Source organism: Cryptomeria japonica, unplaced genomic scaffold (genome assembly GCF_030272615.1).
Source record: "Cryptomeria japonica unplaced genomic scaffold, Sugi_1.0 HiC_scaffold_172, whole genome shotgun sequence".
In the NCBI taxonomy this organism is placed as follows: Eukaryota; Viridiplantae; Streptophyta; class Pinopsida; order Cupressales; family Cupressaceae; genus Cryptomeria; species Cryptomeria japonica.
In genome coordinates, this window is record NW_026728994.1 from 245,001 (window position 1) to 262,500 (window position 17,500).

The window sequence follows — 17,500 nt, forward strand, 5'->3', positions numbered from 1 at the left end:
GTAGGGGCTTCGGGTGCGCATTACATTTTTGCCCAAGCGTCCAGTGTGGTTTCTGGTGCGCTCCGAAGTGGGGTTATTGGAGCGGCCCCTCTTTTTTTGTCCGAGCGTTTGGTGGGGTTTCTCGCATTGGGGCTTCCCAGGCCCGGTTGTTGGGTGCGCACCCACCCTGGCGTGCACGAAATCGGAAGTTGGGTTAATTGCCCGGTTTGCCTCGGGTGCGCACCTTCGCCAGGGCGGGCTCAAGATGGCACCCGCGTTCCGTTTTTTTCACTATCTTTCAAAACGGAAATTTTAAAATCTCGTTTTTTTTTTTTTTTTTTTTGCCTTTTCTGGAAATTAGTGAAGGCAGCGCATCAAAGGTGCGCAATGCTGGTGCGAACCCGGGAGCGCTCCGATGTGTGCTCCAAGGTGCGGCGTGCACGAAGTCCGAGCCCGGTTTGCCCCGGGTGCGCACCTCGCGTGCACCTTCGCCGGGGTGAGCACCTTGGTGTGCAGACCTTGGTTGGGTTGCGCGCCCTGGTGCGCACCAAGGAGCGCTCTGAAGTGTGCTCCAAGGTGCGGCGTGCACGAAGTCGGAGCCCGGTTTGCCCCGGGTGTGCACCTCGGGTGCGCACCTCGCGTGCACCTTCGCTGCGGTGGGCACCTTGGCTGGGTTGCGCGCCTTGGTGGGCACCATGCAGTGCACGAAGTCGGAGCCCGGATTGCCCCGGGCGCGCACCTCCGCCAGGGTGGGCACCTTGGTGCGCACAACTTGCCTGGGCTGCGCACCAGGAAGGGCTCAAGATGGCACCCGCGTTCCGTTTTTTTCACTATCTTTCAGAACGGAAATTTTAAAATCTCGTTTTTTTTTGCCTTTTCTGGAAATTAGTGAAGGCAGCGCATCAAAGGTGCGCAACGCTGGTGCGAACCTGGGAGCGCTCCGATGTGTGCTCCAAGGTGTGGCGTGCACGAAGTCGGACCCCGGTTTGCCCCGGGTGCGCACCTCGCGTGCACCTTGGTGCGCACACCTTGGCTGGGTTGCGCGCCCTGGTGGGCACCATGGTGCGCACCAAGGAGCGCTCCGAAGTGTGCTCCAAGGTGCGGCGTGCACGAAGTCGGAGCCCGGTTTGCCCCGGGTGCGCACCTCGCGTGCACCTTCGCCGCGGTGGGCACCATGGCGTGCACGAAGTCGGAGCCCGGTTTGCCCCGGGTGCGCACCTCGCGTGCACCTTCGCCGGGGTGGGCACCTTGGTGTGCAGACCTTGGCTGGGTTGCGCGCCCTGGTGGGCACCATGGTGCGCACCAAGGAGCGCTCCGAAGTGTGCTCCAAGGTGCGGCCTGCACGAAGTCGGAGCCCGGTTTGCCCCGCGTGTGCACCTCGGGTGGGCACCTTGGTGCGCATGCCTTGCCTGGGCTGCGCACCAGGGCGGGCTCAAGATGGCACCCGCGTTCCTTTTTTTTCACTATCTTTCAAAACGGAAATTTTAAAATCTCATTTTTGTTTGCCTTTTTCTGGAAATTAGTGAAGGCAGCGCATCAAAGGTGCGCACCTCGCTGCCCACCACGGTGCGCAACGCCGGTGGGCACCCGGGAGTGCTTCGAAGTGTGCTCCAAGGTGCTGCGTGCACGTTGTCGGAGCCCGGTTTGCCCCGGGTGCGCACCTCGCGTGCACCTTCGTCGGGGTGGGCACCTTGGCTGGGTTTGCCCCGGCTGCGCTCCGAAGCGGGGTTATTGGAGCGCCGCCTCTTTTTTTGTCGGAGCGTTTGGTGGGGTTTCTCGCATTGGCTCTTCCGAGGCCCGGTTGCCACCCTGGCGCGCACGAAGTCGGAAGTAGGGTTAATTGCCCGGGTGCGCACCTTTGCCAGGGTGGGCACCTTACCTGGGCTGCGCACCAGGGCGGGCTCAAGATGGCACGCGCGTTCCGTTTTTTTCACTATCTTTCAAAACGGAAATTTTAAAATCTCCTTTTTTTTTTGCCTTTTCTGGAAATTAGTGAAGGCAGCGCATCAAAGGTGCGCACCTCGCTGCCCACCTTGGTGTGCTCTGAGGTGCGCACCCGGGAGCGCTACGAAGTGTGCTCCAAGGTGCGGCGTGCACGTTGTCGGAGCCCGGTTTGCCCCGGGTGCGCACCTCGCCTGCACCTTGGCCGGGGTGGGCACCTTGGCTGGGTTTGCCCAGGGTGCGCTCCGAAGCGGGGTTACTGGAGCGCCCCCTCTTTTTTTGTCAGAGCGTTTGGTGGGGTTTCTCGCATTGGCTCTTCCCAGGCCCGGTTGTTGGGTGCGCTCCCACCCTGGCGCGCGCGAAGTTGGAAGTTGGGTTAATTGCCCGGGCGCGCACCTTCGCCAGGGTGGGCACCTTGGTGCGCACACCTTGGCTGGGCTGCGCACCAGGGCGGGCTCAAGATGGCACCAGCATTCCCTTTTTCTCACTATCTTTCAAAACGGAAATTTTAAAATCTCGTTTTTTTTTTGCCTTTTATGGAAATTAGTGAAGGCATCGCATCAAAGGTGCGCACCTCGCTGCCCACCTTGGTGTGCTCCGAGGTGCCCACCACGGTGCGCAACGCCGGTGCGAACCCGGGAGCGCCCCGATGTGTGCTCCAAGGTGCGGCGTGCACGAAGTCGGACCCCGGTTTGCCCCGGGTGCGCACCTCGCGTGCACCTTGGTGCGCACACCTTGGCTGGGTTGCGCGGCCTGGTGGGCACCATGGTGCGCACCAAGGAGCGCTCCGAAGTGTGCTCCAAGGTGCGGCGTGCACGAAGTCGGAGCCCGGTTTGCCCCGGGTACGCACCTCGCGTGCACCTTCGCCGGGGTGGGCACCTCGGCTGGGTTGCGCGCCCTGGTGCGCACCAAGGAGCGCTCCGAAGTGTGCTCCAAGGTGCGGCGTGCACGAAGTCGGAGCCCGGTTTGCCCCGGGTGCGCACCTTCGCCGCGGTGCGCACCATGGCGTGCACGAAGTCGGAGCCCGGTTTGCCCCGGGTGCGCACCTCGCGTGCACCTTCGGCGGGGTTGCGCGCCCTGGTGGGCACCATGGTGCGCACCAAGGAGCGCTCCGAAGTGTGCTCCAAGGTGCGGCGTGCACGAAGTCGGAGCCCGGTTTGCCCCGGGTGCGCACCTCGCGTGCACCTTCGGCGGGGTTGCGCGCCCTGGTGGGCACCATGGTGCGCACCAAGGAGCGCTCCGAAGTGTGCTCCAAGGTGCGGCGTGCACGAAGTCGGAGCCCGGTTTGCCCCGGGTGCGCACCTCGCGTGCACCTTCGCCGCGGTGGGCACCATGGCGTGCACGAAGTCGGAGCCCGGTTTGCCCCGGGTGCGCACCTCGCGTGCACCTTCGCCGGGGTGGGCACCTCGGCTGGGTTGCGCGCCCTGGTGCGCACCAAGGAGCGCTCCGAAGTGTGCTCCAAGGTGCGGCGTGCACGAAGTCGGAGCCCGGTTTGCCCCGGGTGCGCACCTCGCGTGCACCTTCGCCAGGGTGGGCACCTCGGTGCGCACACCTTCTCAATGTTTTCTTGCCTTTTCTGGAAATTGGTGAAGGCAGCGCATCAAAGGTGCGCACCTCGGTGTGCTCCGAGGTGCGAACCCGAGAGCGCTCCGAGGTGCCCACGAAGTCGAAAGTCGGGTTAATTGCATTGTTTTCCCCGGGTGCGCTCCGAGGTGCGCAACATCGGCGCGCACCAAGGAGGGCTCCGAAGTGTGCTCCAAGGTGCGCACGATGGCGTGCACCTCTGGTGCGCACGATTCGGAGCTCGGTTTGACCGGGGTGCGCACACCTTGGCTGGGTTGCGCACCTTTTGTGCGCTCCAAGGTGCGCACGAAGTCGGAGCTCGGTTTGCCCCGGGTGCGCACCTTCGCCAGGGTGCGCACCTTGATGCGCACGCCTTGGCTGGGCTGCGCACCTTGGTGGGCGCCATGGTGCGCACCTTTCGTGCGCTCCAAGGTGCGCACGAAGTCGGAGCTCGGTTTGCCCCGGGTGCGCACCTTGGTGGGCGCCATGGTGCACTCCGAGGTGCCCAAGATTGGTGCGCACCAAGGAGCGCTCCGAAGTGCGCTCCAAGGTGCGCGCGAAGTCGAAAGTTGGGTTAATTGTCCGGTTTGCCTCGGGTGCGCACCTTGCGTGCACCTTCGCCAGGGTGGGCGCCTTGGTGCGCACACCTTGGCTGGGCTGCGCACACCTTGGCACCCGCGTTTCCTTCATTTTAAATTTTTTTTTTTTACAATCTCTCAAGTGGGAAATTCTATAATCTCAACTTTTTTTGCCTTTTCAGGAAACTTTTGAATGGAGCGCATCATTGGTGCGCTCCGAAGTGTGCTCCAAAGCTCTCTCCAGCTGCGTGCACCTGCCCCGGCCGCGCACCCGGCCCCGCCCAGCTTCGCTCACCTGTCCCGGGCGTCTGGTGCGGAACCTTAGAGTAAGAAACATCACCGTGCACCTTGGCCAACGTGCGCGACTCGACCGAGCGCGCACTGGCCGAGGTGCACACCGATTTCACCTGGGTGCGCGCGCAGCACCTCGGGCGCACCGGGGTGCGCGCACAACGCCCGGGTTGCACCGTGGCCTGTGTGCTCGGGGCGCCTCGGGTGCGCGCTCGGTGTCGCCCCCGCGCGCGCGGTAGTGCGGGCAGCGCACCCCGGCCCGGCCCGGCCCCGACGAGAACGCAAACGGGCAAAAGGTTTATTCAAATAGCATTGCGACGCCCGGCGAAAAACTAAAAAAGGGTGCAACACCGGGACTTCCCGGGAGGTCACCCATCCCAGTACTACTCCGGCCCAAGCGCGCTTAACTGCGGAGTTCTGATGGGATCCGGTGCACTAACGCTGGTATGATCGCACCCGTTATGAGCTTGTCGCAGTGTGTACTTAGCAAACCGCGACCCACGTGCGAATCCACCCCGGCCACCCACCCCCGTCGAGGTGCACACCCTCCCTCGCGAAGTGCGCCCCGTTCGCCAAGTGTGAGCCCTGCCCGGGTGCGCGCACCTTGCTAGGGCGTCGGGTGTGCACCCGGCCCGGCCTACGTGCGTGCACCTGGAGGGGGCGTCGTGTGCGTGCAGTGTCCCGTCTGCAACGCGGTGCCCACACACCACCTCGGGCGCAACGACCTGCGCTCACATGTGGGCCGAGTGCACCTTGGTGCATGTTCGGGGCGCCTCGGGTGCACGCTCGATCTTGCCCCGGTGCACCAAGGCGCTCGGTTTGCCCCGGGTGCGCACTTGGTGCAAGGTGGGCACCCAAAATAGGGATCAAGCACCAAAACACAAGTTTCGGGATGCAAAATGGGACCCAAGGACCACAAATGCGTTCCAAGACCCATGATGGGTCCACGAGAACAAAAATGTGTTCCGAGACTTAATAAACAAATATTGGGTTTTAGGAGAAGAAACATGCTCTGATGCCCAAAACGAGAATCGACCCCGAAAAGGCCACAGGCCAAAAGTGGGATGCGAGACAAAAAAAAATGGGACCCGAGGACCAAAATTGGGTTCCCAGGTCGAAGACAGGGCAACCGGACAAGAAACGACCTCTAAGGCTCGAAATGAGTCCCGACGACTAAAACTTGACAAGAAGCACCCATCAGGCACCCAACTCGACACCCATGGGATGCCGACCCACCCGGGCTTCCACCTAGCACACCTTGGCACCCACCCACCCTCGCACCCAACCTCGCACCCAACTTAGCACCTTTGAACCCACATTGGCACTCACCCTGACCCTGGCACCTTGGAACCCACATTGGCACTCACCTTGACCCTGGCACCCACCTTTGCACTCACCTTGGGACCCACCCTGGCTCCCACCTCGGCACCCACCCAGACACCCACCTTGGTTCCTTGGCACCCACCTTGGATCCTTGGCACCCACCCCGACACCCACCTTGGCACGCAACTTGGCTACTTGCCACCCACCTTGGCTCCTTGACGCCCACCCCGACAACCACCCCGTGACCTACCCTGGCTAGGGTTGGTGCACACCCACCCTGGTGCCCACCTTGGCACCCACCCTATGACCCACCTTGGCACGCACCTTAGTACCCACCCCGTTACCCACCCTAGGACCCACCCCGTGACCCACCTTGGCCAGGGTGGGTGCACCCACCCTGGTGCCCACCTTGGCACCCACCCATCCTAGCACCCAGCCTGTGACCGGGCTTGGAACCCAACCTTGCACCCGCACCCGTCTTGGCCAGTGTGGGTGCGCACCCATCCTGGCACCCACGTTGTGACACACCCTTTAACCCACGCACCCTAGCACCCACGTTGGCACCCACCTTGGAACCCAACCTAGCAACTTGGCACCCACCCCGTGACCCACCTTGGCATCCACCATAGCAGTCGCCGACTTGGCACCCACCTCGGCACCCACCTTGACACTTGTGGACCCACCTTGCCACTCACCCTAGCATCGACCCATCCTAGCACCCACCCTGGCACCTTTGCACCCTAGCACTCACCCATCCTAGCACCTAACCTGTGACCCACCTTGACACTCACCCTCGCACCCACCTTGGAACCCAACCTAGCACCCACCCACCCTGACACCAACCCTAGCACCTACCCACCCTTGCACCCACCCTGTGACCCATCTTGGCACCCACCCATCCTACCACTCAACCTATCACCCACCTTCTCACCCACCTTGGCATCCACCTTAGCACCCACCCACACTGGCACCTTGGCACCCACCTCGGGCAAGGTGGGTGCACACCCACCCTGGCACCCAATTTAGAACCCACCGAGCATGTTACCCACCTTGGCACCCACATTGCAGCCCACCCTAGTACCCACCCTATGACCCACATTGGCATCCACACCCTAGCACCCAGGCACCTCGACACCCGCCTTGACACCCACCCTAGCACTGAACCTGTGACCCACCTTGGAACTCACCCTAGAACCCACCCACCCTGTGAACCACCTTGGCATCCACCTTAGCACCCACCCACCTTGGCACCCACTCTAGCACTCACCCATCCTAACACCCAACTTGTTACCCACCTTGGCACCCGCCCTCGCGTCCACCTTGAAACCCACCCTAGCACCCACCCACGCAGGAGCCCACCTTGGCACCCAACCTAACACCCACGCATCCTGGCACCCAACTTGTGACCCACCTTGGAACCCACCCTAGTACCCACCTTTGAACCCACTATATCACCAACCCACCTTGGCACCCACCCTATGACCCTCTTTGGAATCCACCCTAGCACGCACCCACCCTGGCACCCACCATGGAGCGCACCCTAGCACCCACCCACCTCGGCACGCACCTCAACACCCACCTTGGTGTGCGCACTGCGCCAACCTCTCAAAGACCCTATGTGGTGCGCTCCAAAGTGTACACCTTTGGTGCGCTCCAAGGTGCGCACCTTTGGTGCACACCGAGGTGCACACCAAAGTGTGCACCGAGGTGAGCACCAAAGTGCACTCCAGGGTGCACACCAAGGCGTGCACCTTTGGTGCGGTCAATGCAAACGAATTCGGAAGTTGGGGTCGATGTCCTAATCGCTGCTGCAGACTACACGTATGAGAATCGGACAAATAGCTTTATATAGGGGAGGTGTTGCGTTTGATGGGTCGACTCCCCTGGTTGTGTGCACTGCACCAACTTCAAAGACCCTGTCTTGTTTAAGAAGTCAAAAGTTGGGGTGGATGTCCTAATCATTGCTGCAGTCTACGCATGTATGAGAATCAGACAAATAGCTTATATAGGGGAGGTGTTGCATTCGGTGGGTTGACTCCCCTGGTTGTGCGCACTGCGCCAACCTCAAAGACCCCGCATAGCAGAAGAAGTCGGAAGTCGGATTTTGGTGAGCACCAAGGCGTGCACCTTTGGTGCGGTCAACGCAGACGAATTCAGAAGTTGGGGTGGATGTCCTAATCGTTGTTGCAGGCTACACATGTATGAGAATCAGACAAATAGCTTATATAGGGGAGGTGTTGGGTTTGATGGGTCAACTCCCTTGGTTGTGCGCATTACGCCAACCTCAAAGACCTTGTTTTCGTTAAGAAGTCAAAAGTTGGGGTCAATGTCCTAATGGCTCCTGCAGGCTACACATGTATGAGAATCGGACAAATAGCTTATATAGGGGAGGTGTTGGGTTTGATGGGTCGACTCCCCTGGTTGTGCGCATTACGTCAACCTCAAAGACCTTGTTTTCGTTAAGAAGTCAAAAGTTGGGGTCGATGTCCTAATTGCTCCTGTAGACTACACATGTATGAGAATCAGACAAATAGCTTATATAGGGGAGGTGTTGGGTTTGATGGGTTGACTCCCCTAGTTGTTCGCATTACACCAACCTCAAAGACCTTGTTTTCGTTTAGAAGCCGAAAGTTGGGGTCGATGTCCTAATTGCTCCTGCAGGCTACGCATGTATGAGAATCAGACAAATAGCTTATATAGGGGAGGTGTTGGGTTTGATGGGTCGACTCCCCTGGTTGTGCGCATTGCGCCAACCTCAAAGACCCTGCATTGCGGATGAAGTCGAAAGTCAGAGTTTGGTGTGCTACAAGGTGTGGTCGAAGGTGCTCACCTAGGTGTGCACCTTTGGAGCACAGGAAAAGTGCCCTCCAAAAGTGCGCACCTTTGGAGTGCACAAAAGTGCCCTCCAAAAGTGCGCACCTTTGGAGCGCAGAAAAGTGCCCTCCAAAAAGTGCCCTCCAAAAGTGCGCACCTTTGGAGCGCAGAAAAGTGCCCTCCAAAAAGTGCCCTCCAAAAGTGCGCACCTTTGGAGCGCAGAAAAGTGCCCTCCAAAAAGTGCCCTCCAAAAGTGCGCACCTTTGGAGCGCAGAAAAGTGCCCTCCAAAAAGTGCCCTCCAAAAGTGCGCACCTTTGGAGCGCAGAAAAGTGCCCTCCAAAAAGTGCCCTCCAAAAGTGCGCACCTTTGGAGCGCAGAAAAGTGCCCTCCAAAAAGTGCCCTCCAAAAGTGCGCACCTTTGGAGCGCAGAAAAGTGCCCTCCAAAAAGTGCCCTCCAAAAGTGCGCACCTTTGGAGCGCAGAAAAGTGCCCTCCAAAAAGTGCCCTCCAAAAGTGCGCACCTTTGGAGCGCAGAAAAGTGCCCTCCAAAAAGTGCCCTCCAAAAGTGCGCACCTTTGGAGCGCAGAAAAGTGCCCTCCAAAAGTGCGCACCTTTGGAGCGCACAAAAGTGCCCTCCAAAAGTGCGCACTTTTGGTGCGCACCAAGGCGCTGGTTCGGTCGTTGCAGGCGAGTTCGGAAGTTGGGGTCGATGTCCTGAGCGGAGGTGCAAACTACACAGGTGTCGGAATCGGACAAATAGCTTATATAGGGGAGGTGTATGCTTCGATGGGTCGACTCCCCAGGTTGAGCGCACCGCGCCAACCTCAAAGACCCTACGGTATGGATGAAGTCGGAAGTTGGGTCCGATGACCGATTCGATTAGTAGGTATGCTCATGAGGTCGGAATTTGGGTCCGATGACCTGCCATGTGCAGGAAGGCGAATGTTGACACTGTGCGTTGCAAGGTGCACACCAAGGCGCTGGTGCGGTCTTTTTAGTCGAGTTCGGAAGTTGGGGTCGATGTCCTGATCGGAGGTGCAAGCTACACAGGTGTGGGAATCGGACAAATAGCTTATATAGGGGAGGTGTATGCTTCGTTGGGTCGACTCCCCGGGTTGAGCGCACCGCGCCAACCTCAAAGACCCTACGGTATGGATGAAGTCGGAAGTTGGGTCCGATGACCGATTCGATATGTAGGCATACTCGCGAGGTCGGAATTTGGGTCCGATGACCTGCCACGTGCAGGAAGGCGAATGTTGGCACTGTGCGTTGCAAGGTGCGCACCAAGGCGCTGGTTCGGTCGTTGGAGGCGAGTTCGGAAGTTGGGGTCGATGTCTTGATCGGAGGTGCAAACTACACAGGTGTGGGAATCGGACAAATAGCTTATATAGGGGAGGTGTATGCTTCGTTGGGTCGACTCCCCGGGTTGAGCGCACCGCGCCAACCTCAAAGACCCTACGGTATGGATGAAGTCGGAAGTTGGGTCCGATGACCGATTCGATATGTAGGCATACTCGCGAGGTCGGAATTTGGGTCCGATGACCTGCCATGTGCAGGAAGGCGAATGTTGGGACTGTGCGTCGCAAGGTGCGCACCAAGGCGCTGGTGCCGTCGTTGCAGTCGAGTTCGGAAGTTGGGGTCGATGTCCTGGTCAGAGGTGCAAACTACACAGGTGTGGGAATCGGACAAATAGCTTATATAGGGGAGGTGTATGCTTCGATGGGTCGACTCCCTGGGTTGAGCGCACCGCGCCAACCTCAAAGACCCTACAGTATGGATGAAGTCGGAAGTTGGGTCCGATGACCGATTCGATACGTAGGCATATTGGCGAGGTCTGAATTTGTGTCCGATGACCTGCCATGCGCAGGAAGGCGGAATTTGGGTCCGATGACCGAGTTGATGGCGTGCCATGCGCAGAAAGGCGGAATTTGGGTCCGATGACCGAGTTGATGTTGATGGCCCGCCATGCACAGGAAGGCGGAATTTGGGTCCGATGACCGATTTGAAGGCGTGCCATACGCAAAAAGGCGGAGTTTGGGTCCGATGACCGAGTTGATATTGATGGCCCGCCATGCGCAGGAAGGCGGAATTTGGGTCCGATGACCTGACATACGCATGGAGTCCGACTCGGGGGCCGATGTTCGATTCGATGACTTGCATTGTGGGTAAAGTCGGAAGTTGTGGTCTTTGACCCGATTCGATGACCAGACTTCGGCTGCTTGAGAATCGGACAAATAACTTATATAGGGGAGGTAGTGTTCTCGAGCATCCTCCCCCCGTGCCCGTTTATGTCGATTGATGCTGGTGCTCGACTGGTTGGAGCGCTCGGATGCAAAAATCTTGCACCAGGATTTATCGATTGTGATGGACACGGCAAGTCTCCTGATTGCTATGCAGGAGCTCATCGTGAATCTCTATGCGGCCTTGGTATGGACTCGACCTGCGGAATGGTTCGGCAATGGTAGTCGCTCCAACACGTCCTTGCAATGGCCACAGAGGTGATTCGACTAGAGCTCCAGTCTAGCTTTTGGGTTGCTTGGCGGACTGGTATAGCCGCGATCGAGTTCCGGCCATGAACGTTTTAGATAGCTCTTGGGCTTTCTGGGACGGAAGTCGGAAGTTTGGGCTGTTGTCCGATTTGATGACCATTCTTCGGATGTGTGAGAATCGGACAAATAACTTATATAGGGGACTGTGTTGTCTCACGCAGCCCCCTCCGTGCCCCTCTATCTCGACCGATGTTGGTGCTTGAAAGGGTTGGGATCGCTCGGATTTATAAACGTGCACCACCATTTGTCGAGTGTGAGGGACGCGGCAGGTCTCCTAAATGCTATGCGGGCGCTCTCTGAGAATCTCTATCCGGCCTCGACACAGACTAGTCTTGCTGAATGGTTTGGCACTGGTAGTCGATCCAACACGTCGTTGTTGTGGCCGCCTAGGCGATTCGATTCGAGCCCCCGTCTAGCTTTTGGGTTGCTTGGCGGATTTTGCCCTATCCGCAAGTGAGCTCGGTCCCTAAACGTTCGAGAAACCCGATTGCTATGCGCCGACTCTCTTTCTTGCGAGCCTCCATCTAGCTTTTGGGTCTCTACGGAACGGAAGTCGGAATCTGGGACCGTTGTTTGATTCGACGAGGCAGACTACGGTTGTGCGAGAATCGGACAAATAACTTATATAGGGGAGGTGTTGACTGGAGCATTCTCCCCCGTGCCCCTCTAACTCGACCAATGCTGGCGCTCGAACGGTGGTAGCGCTCGGATTTTCATTGAGCGCCAGCATTGGTCGATTTAGAGGGGCATGCGAGATTCCCGAATGCTATGCGAGGGCTCTAACGGAAATGTCTATTGGTTTCGGTATGGATGCAATTGCGAGTGGTTCGGCAAAGGTAGTCGTTCCGATGCGTCCATGTCGTGGCCAAATCGATAATTCGATTTGAGCCCTCGTATAGCATTTGGGTCTCTCGATGTGATTCCGCATTCCAGTCCCTTTGGGCACTGCTTGAGCCGCATCCCAGGGGGTTCCCTTCCCAATAATCTGCCTCGCAACCCGATTGCTATGCGGTGAGGCTCCTCGGCCGCCTCGGAACTATCTGTGTATCAGACGCATCGCGGGATAAGGGGTTGGCAACGGTAGTCGCCCCAAGCGCGTCCGATGCTTGGACCATTCCGAGGCGGCCCTGAAGCCTCTTCCGTCTAGCCGTTGGGTCCTTCTCGCCGCATCCCTCGCCTCGCACCCCGATTGCTATGCGGTGAGGCTCCTCGGCCGCCTCGGAACTATCTGTGTATCGGACGCGTCGCGGGATAAGGGGTTGTCACTGGTAGTCGCCCCAAGCGCGTCCGATGCTTGGACCATTCCGAGGCGGCCCTGAAGCCTCTTCCGTCTAGCCGTTGGGTCCTTCTCGCCGCATCCCTCGCCTTGCACCCCGATTGCTATGCGGTGAGGCTCCTCGGCCGCCTCGGAACTATCTGTGTATCGGACGCGTCGCGGGATAAGGGGTTGTCACTGGTAGTCGCCCCAAGCGCGTCCGATGCTTGGACCATTCCGAGGCGGCCCTGAAGCCTCTTCCGTCTAGCCGTTGGGTCCTTCTCGCCGCATCCCTCGCCTCGCACCCCGATTGCTATGCGGTGAGGCTCCTCGGCCGCCTCGGAACTATCTGTGTATCGGACGCGTCGCGGGATAAGGGGTTGTCATTGGTAGTCGCCCCAAGCGCGTCCGATGCTTGGACCATTCCGAGGCGGCCCTGAAGCCTCTTCCGTCTAGCCGTTGGGTCCTTCTCGCCGCATCCCTCGCCTCGCACCCCGATTGCTATGCGGTGAGGCTCCTCGGCCGCCTCGGAACTATCTGTGTATCGGACGCGTCGCGGGATAAGGGGTTGTCACTGGTAGTCGCCCCAAGCGCGTCCGATGCTTGGACCATTCCGAGGCGGCCCTGAAGCCTCTTCCGTCTAGCCGTTGGGTCCTTCTCGCCGCATCCCTCGCCTCGCACCCCGATTGCTATGCGGTGAGGCTCCTCGGCCGCCTCGGAACTATCTGTGTATCGGACGCGTCGCGGGATAAGGGGTTGTCACTGGTAGTCGCCCCAAGCGCGTTCGATGCTTGGACCATTCCGAGGCGGCCCTGAAGCCTCTTCCGTCTAGCCGTTGGGTCCTTCTCGCCGCATCCCTCGCCTCGCACCCCGATTGCTATGCGGTGAGGCTCCTCGGCCGCCTTGGAACTATCTGTGTATCGGACGCGTCGCGGGATAAGGGGTTGTCACTGGTAGTCGCCCCAAGCGCGTCCGATGCTTGGACCATTCCGAGGCGGACCCGAAGCCTCTTCCGTCTAGCCGTTGGGTCCTTCTCGCCGCATCCTTCGCCTCGCACCCCGATTGCTATGCGGTGAGGCTCCTCGGCCGCCTCGGAACTATCTGTGTATCGGACGCGTCGCGGGATAAGGGGTTGTCACTGGTAGTCGCCCCAAGCGCGTCCGATGCTTGGACCATTCCGAGGCGGACCCGAAGCCTCTTCCGTCTAGCCGTTGGGTCCTTCTCGCCGCATCCCTCGCCTCGCACCCCGATTGCTATGCGGTGAGGCTCCTCGGCCGCCTTGGAACTATCTGTGTATCGGACGCGTCGCGGGATAAGGGGTTGTCACTGGTAGTCGCCCCAAGCGCGTCCGATGCTTGGACCATTCCGAGGCGGACCCGAAGCCTCTTCCGTCTAGCCGTTGGGTCCTTCTCGCCGCATCCCTCGCCTCGCACCCCGATTGCTATGCGGTGAGGCTCCTCGGCCGCCTTGGAACTATCTGTGTATCGGACGCGTCGCGGGATAAGGGGTTGTCACTGGTAGTCGCCCCAAGCGCGTCCGATGCTTGGACCATTCCGAGGCGGACCCGAAGCCTCTTCCGTCTAGCCGTTGGGTCCTTCTCGCCGCATCCCTCGCCTCGCACCCCGATTGCTATGCGGTGAGGCTCCTCGGCCGCCTTGGAACTATCTGTGTATCGGACGCGTCGCGGGATAAGGGGTTGTCACTGGTAGTCGCCCCAAGCGCGTCCGATGCTTGGACCATTCCGAGGCGGCCCCGAAGCCTCTTCCGTGTAGCCGTTGGGTCCTTCTCGCCGCATCCCTCGCCTCGCACCCCGATTGCTATGCGGTGAGGCTCCTCGGCCGCCTCGGAACTATCTGTGTATCGGACGCGTCGCGGGATAAGGGGTTGTCACTGGTAGTCGCCCCAAGCGCGTCCGATGCTTGGACCATTCCGAGGCGGCCCCGAAGCCTCTTCCGTGTAGCCGTTGGGTCCTTCTCGCCGCATCCCTCGCCTCGCACCCCGATTGCTATGCGGTGAGGCTCCTCGGCCGCCTTGGAACTATCTGTGTATCGGACGCGTCGCGGGATAAGGGGTTGTCACTGGTAGTCGCCCCAAGCGCGTCCGATGCTTGGACCATTCCGAGGCGGACCTGAAGCCTCTTCCCTCTAGCCGTTGGGGCTTTCTCGCCGCATCCCTCGCCTCGCACCCTGATTGCTATGCTGTGAGGCTCCTCGGCCGCCTTGGAACTATCTGTGTATCGGACGCATCGCGGGATAAGGGGTTGGCAGTGGTAGTCGCCCCAAGCGCATCCGATGCTTGGACCATTCCGAGGCGGCCCTGCAGCCTCTTCCGTCTAGCCGTTGGGGCCATCTCGCCGCATCCCCCACCTCGCACCACGATTGCTATGCGGTGAGGCTCCTTGGCCGCCTCGGAACTATCTGTGTATCGGACGCATCGCGGGATAAGGGGTTGTCACTGGTAGTCGCCCCAAGCGCGTCCGATGCTTGGACTATTCCGAGGCGGCCCTGCAGCCTCTTCCGTCTAGCCGTTGGGGCCATCTCGCTGCATCCCCCACCTCCTCGGCCGCCTCGGAACTATCTGTGTATCGGACGCATCGCGGGATAAGGGGTTGGCAGTGGTAGTCGCCCCAAGCGCGTCCGATGCTTGGACTATTCCGAGGCAGCCCTGCAGCCTCTTCCGTCTAGCCTTTGGGGCCATCTCGCCGCATCCCTCGCCTCGCACCCCGATTGCTATGCGGTGAGGCTCCTCGGCCGCCTGGGAACTATCTTCGTATCGGACGCATCGCGGGATAAGGGGTTGTCACTGGTAGTCGCCCCAAGCGCGTCTGATGCTTGGACTATTCCGAGGCGGCCCTGTGGCCTCTTCCGTCTAGCCGTTGGGGCCATCTCGCCGCATCCCCCACCTCGCACCCCGATTGCTATGCGGTGAGGCTCTTCGGCCGCCTTGGAACTATCTTCGTATCGGACGCATCGCGGGATAAGGGGTTGTCACTGGTAGTGGCCCCAAGCGCGTCCGATGCTTGGACTATTCCGAGGCGGCCCTGCAGCCTCTTCCGTCTAGCCGTTGGGGCCATCTCGCCGCATCCCCCACCTCGCACCCCGATTGCTATGCGGTGAGGCTCCTCGGCCGCCTTGGAACTATCTTCGTATCGGACGCATCGCGGGATAAGGGGTTGTCACTGGTAGTCGCCCCAAGCGCGTCCGATGCTTGGACTATTCCGACGCGGCCCTGTGGCCTCTTCCGTCTAGCCGTTGGGGCCATCTCGCCGCATCCCCCACCTCGCACCCCGATTGCTATGCGGTGAGGCTCCTCGGCCGCCTTGGAACCATCTTCGTATCGGACGCATCGCGGGATAGGGGGCTGTCACTGGTAGTCGCCCCAAGCGTGTCCGATGCTTGGACCATTCCTAGGCGGCCCTGAAGCCTCTTCCGTCTAGCCGTTGGGGCCTTCCCGCCCCATCCCTCGCCTCGCACCCCCGATTGCTATGCGGTGAGGCTCCTCGGCCGCCTTGGAACCATCTGTGTATCGGACGCATCGCGGGATAAGGGGTTGGCACTGGCAGTCGCCCCAAGCGCGTCCGATGCTTGGACCATTCCGAGGTGGCCCTGAAGCCTCTTCCGTCTAGCCGTTGGGGCCTTCCCGCCCCATCCCTCGCCTCGCACCCCGATTGATATGCGGTGAGGCTCCTCGGCCGCCTTGGAACTATCTGTGTATCGGACGCATCGCGGGATAAGGGGTTGGCACTGGTAGTCGTCCCAATCGCATCCGATGCTTGGACCATTCCGAGGCGGCCCTGCAGCCTCTTCCGTTTAGCCGTCGGGGCCTTCCCGCCGCATCCCTCGCCTCGCATCCCGATTCCTATGCAGTGAGTCTTCTCGGCCGCCGCGGAACTATACCTGTTATTGCTACTGCATCCTTCGGCTGGTAACCTCCTCTGCCGCCTTGGAACGTTCTCTTTGTCGGACGCGTCGCGGGATAAGGGGTTGGCACTGGTAGTCGCCCCAAGCGCGCCCGATGCATAGACCGCTCCGAGTCGACCTTGCTTTCAGCCTCTCACATGCATAGACCTCTCTGAGTCGACCCTGCAGCCTCTCACGTTTAGCCTTTGGAATCTCGCCTCACAACATGATTGCTATCCTTGATGCATCCCTTGCCTCGAGCCCTGATTGCTTTCTTGGCTGCATCCCTCCTCTCCTCACAGCCCGGTTGTCATCACTGCTTCATCGGTCGCTTCATGCATTCTGGCTGCTGGGCCCTTCCCACCGCACACCTCGATTGCTATCTCTTCTGCATCACACACCCCGATTGCTATCTCTGCTACATCCCTCGGCTCTCACTTCTGCATCCTTCGCCTCACACCTCGATTGCTATCAATGCTGCATCCGTAACCTCACACCCCGATTGCTATGCGGGGAGGCTCCTTGGCCGCCTTGGAAATTTCTGTGTGTCGGACGCACCGCGGGATAAGGGGTTGGCACTGGTAGTCGCCCCAAGTGCGCCCGATTCTTAGACCGCTTCGAGGTGACCTCGTAGCCTCTTTCGTCCAGGCTTCCTGCCTTCAACGCCCTTTTTACACCTCGATTTCTATGCGCGGGCTCGTTGGCGTCTATCACCTCTCTGCGAAGAGTGGCACGATGATTGTTGGGGTAAATCGTAGCAGTCCGATCTCTGGCCTTGGGCCATTGTGAGGGCTGATCGATTTCCTGTGCGCATCTCGTGTTCGCCCAGTAACAGACTCGACGACTTGTAATCGGTCTTGTTCCCGATTGTTCCTGGAGGTAGTCTTCGGAACTCTTGGATTTGACCTGTCACTCGAACTGTCCTCTTCCGAGGATGCTTGTGTGTGTGTGCTTGTGCCATTTCCTTGGCGGTATTAACGAGATATTAAAGAGCGGAGTGAGCGCCTCGCCCAGCTATGTTTGGGGCTCTCACTCCCTTACCCGGTGTGCGACCGCTTTGCACGTAGGTTGCGGAGCATCGCGACTCTTTCGATGTTTGGCGGTTGTCTTCCGGTGATGCGTTGGTCCCGAAGTGCACGTTACTAGCATTTCTGCCATTGTTCTCGATCTTTGGCACGTTCCTTCGTTGCAATTGGATATATATCTCCGTTTATACGCGCAGGCTTCTCCCGCCTATTCAGCGCTGTCCCACTCTCAGCACTCTCGTGGTCTCCTTGGCTTCTCTCTCCCGTGAGCGAGCTCTCTTCT

At 59.8% G+C, this 17,500-nt stretch overlaps 1 non-coding gene across 1 annotated transcript; it reads right to left on the reverse strand.

The window, feature by feature from the left end:
• Positions 1 to 4,691: 4,691 nt before the first annotated feature.
• LOC131867430 (5S ribosomal RNA) lies at positions 4,692 to 4,810 on the reverse strand. Its single transcript, XR_009365983.1, has one exon. It is a non-coding gene; the product is annotated as a 5S ribosomal RNA (ribosomal RNA).
• Between the last annotated feature and the right edge of the window lie 12,690 nt (positions 4,811 to 17,500).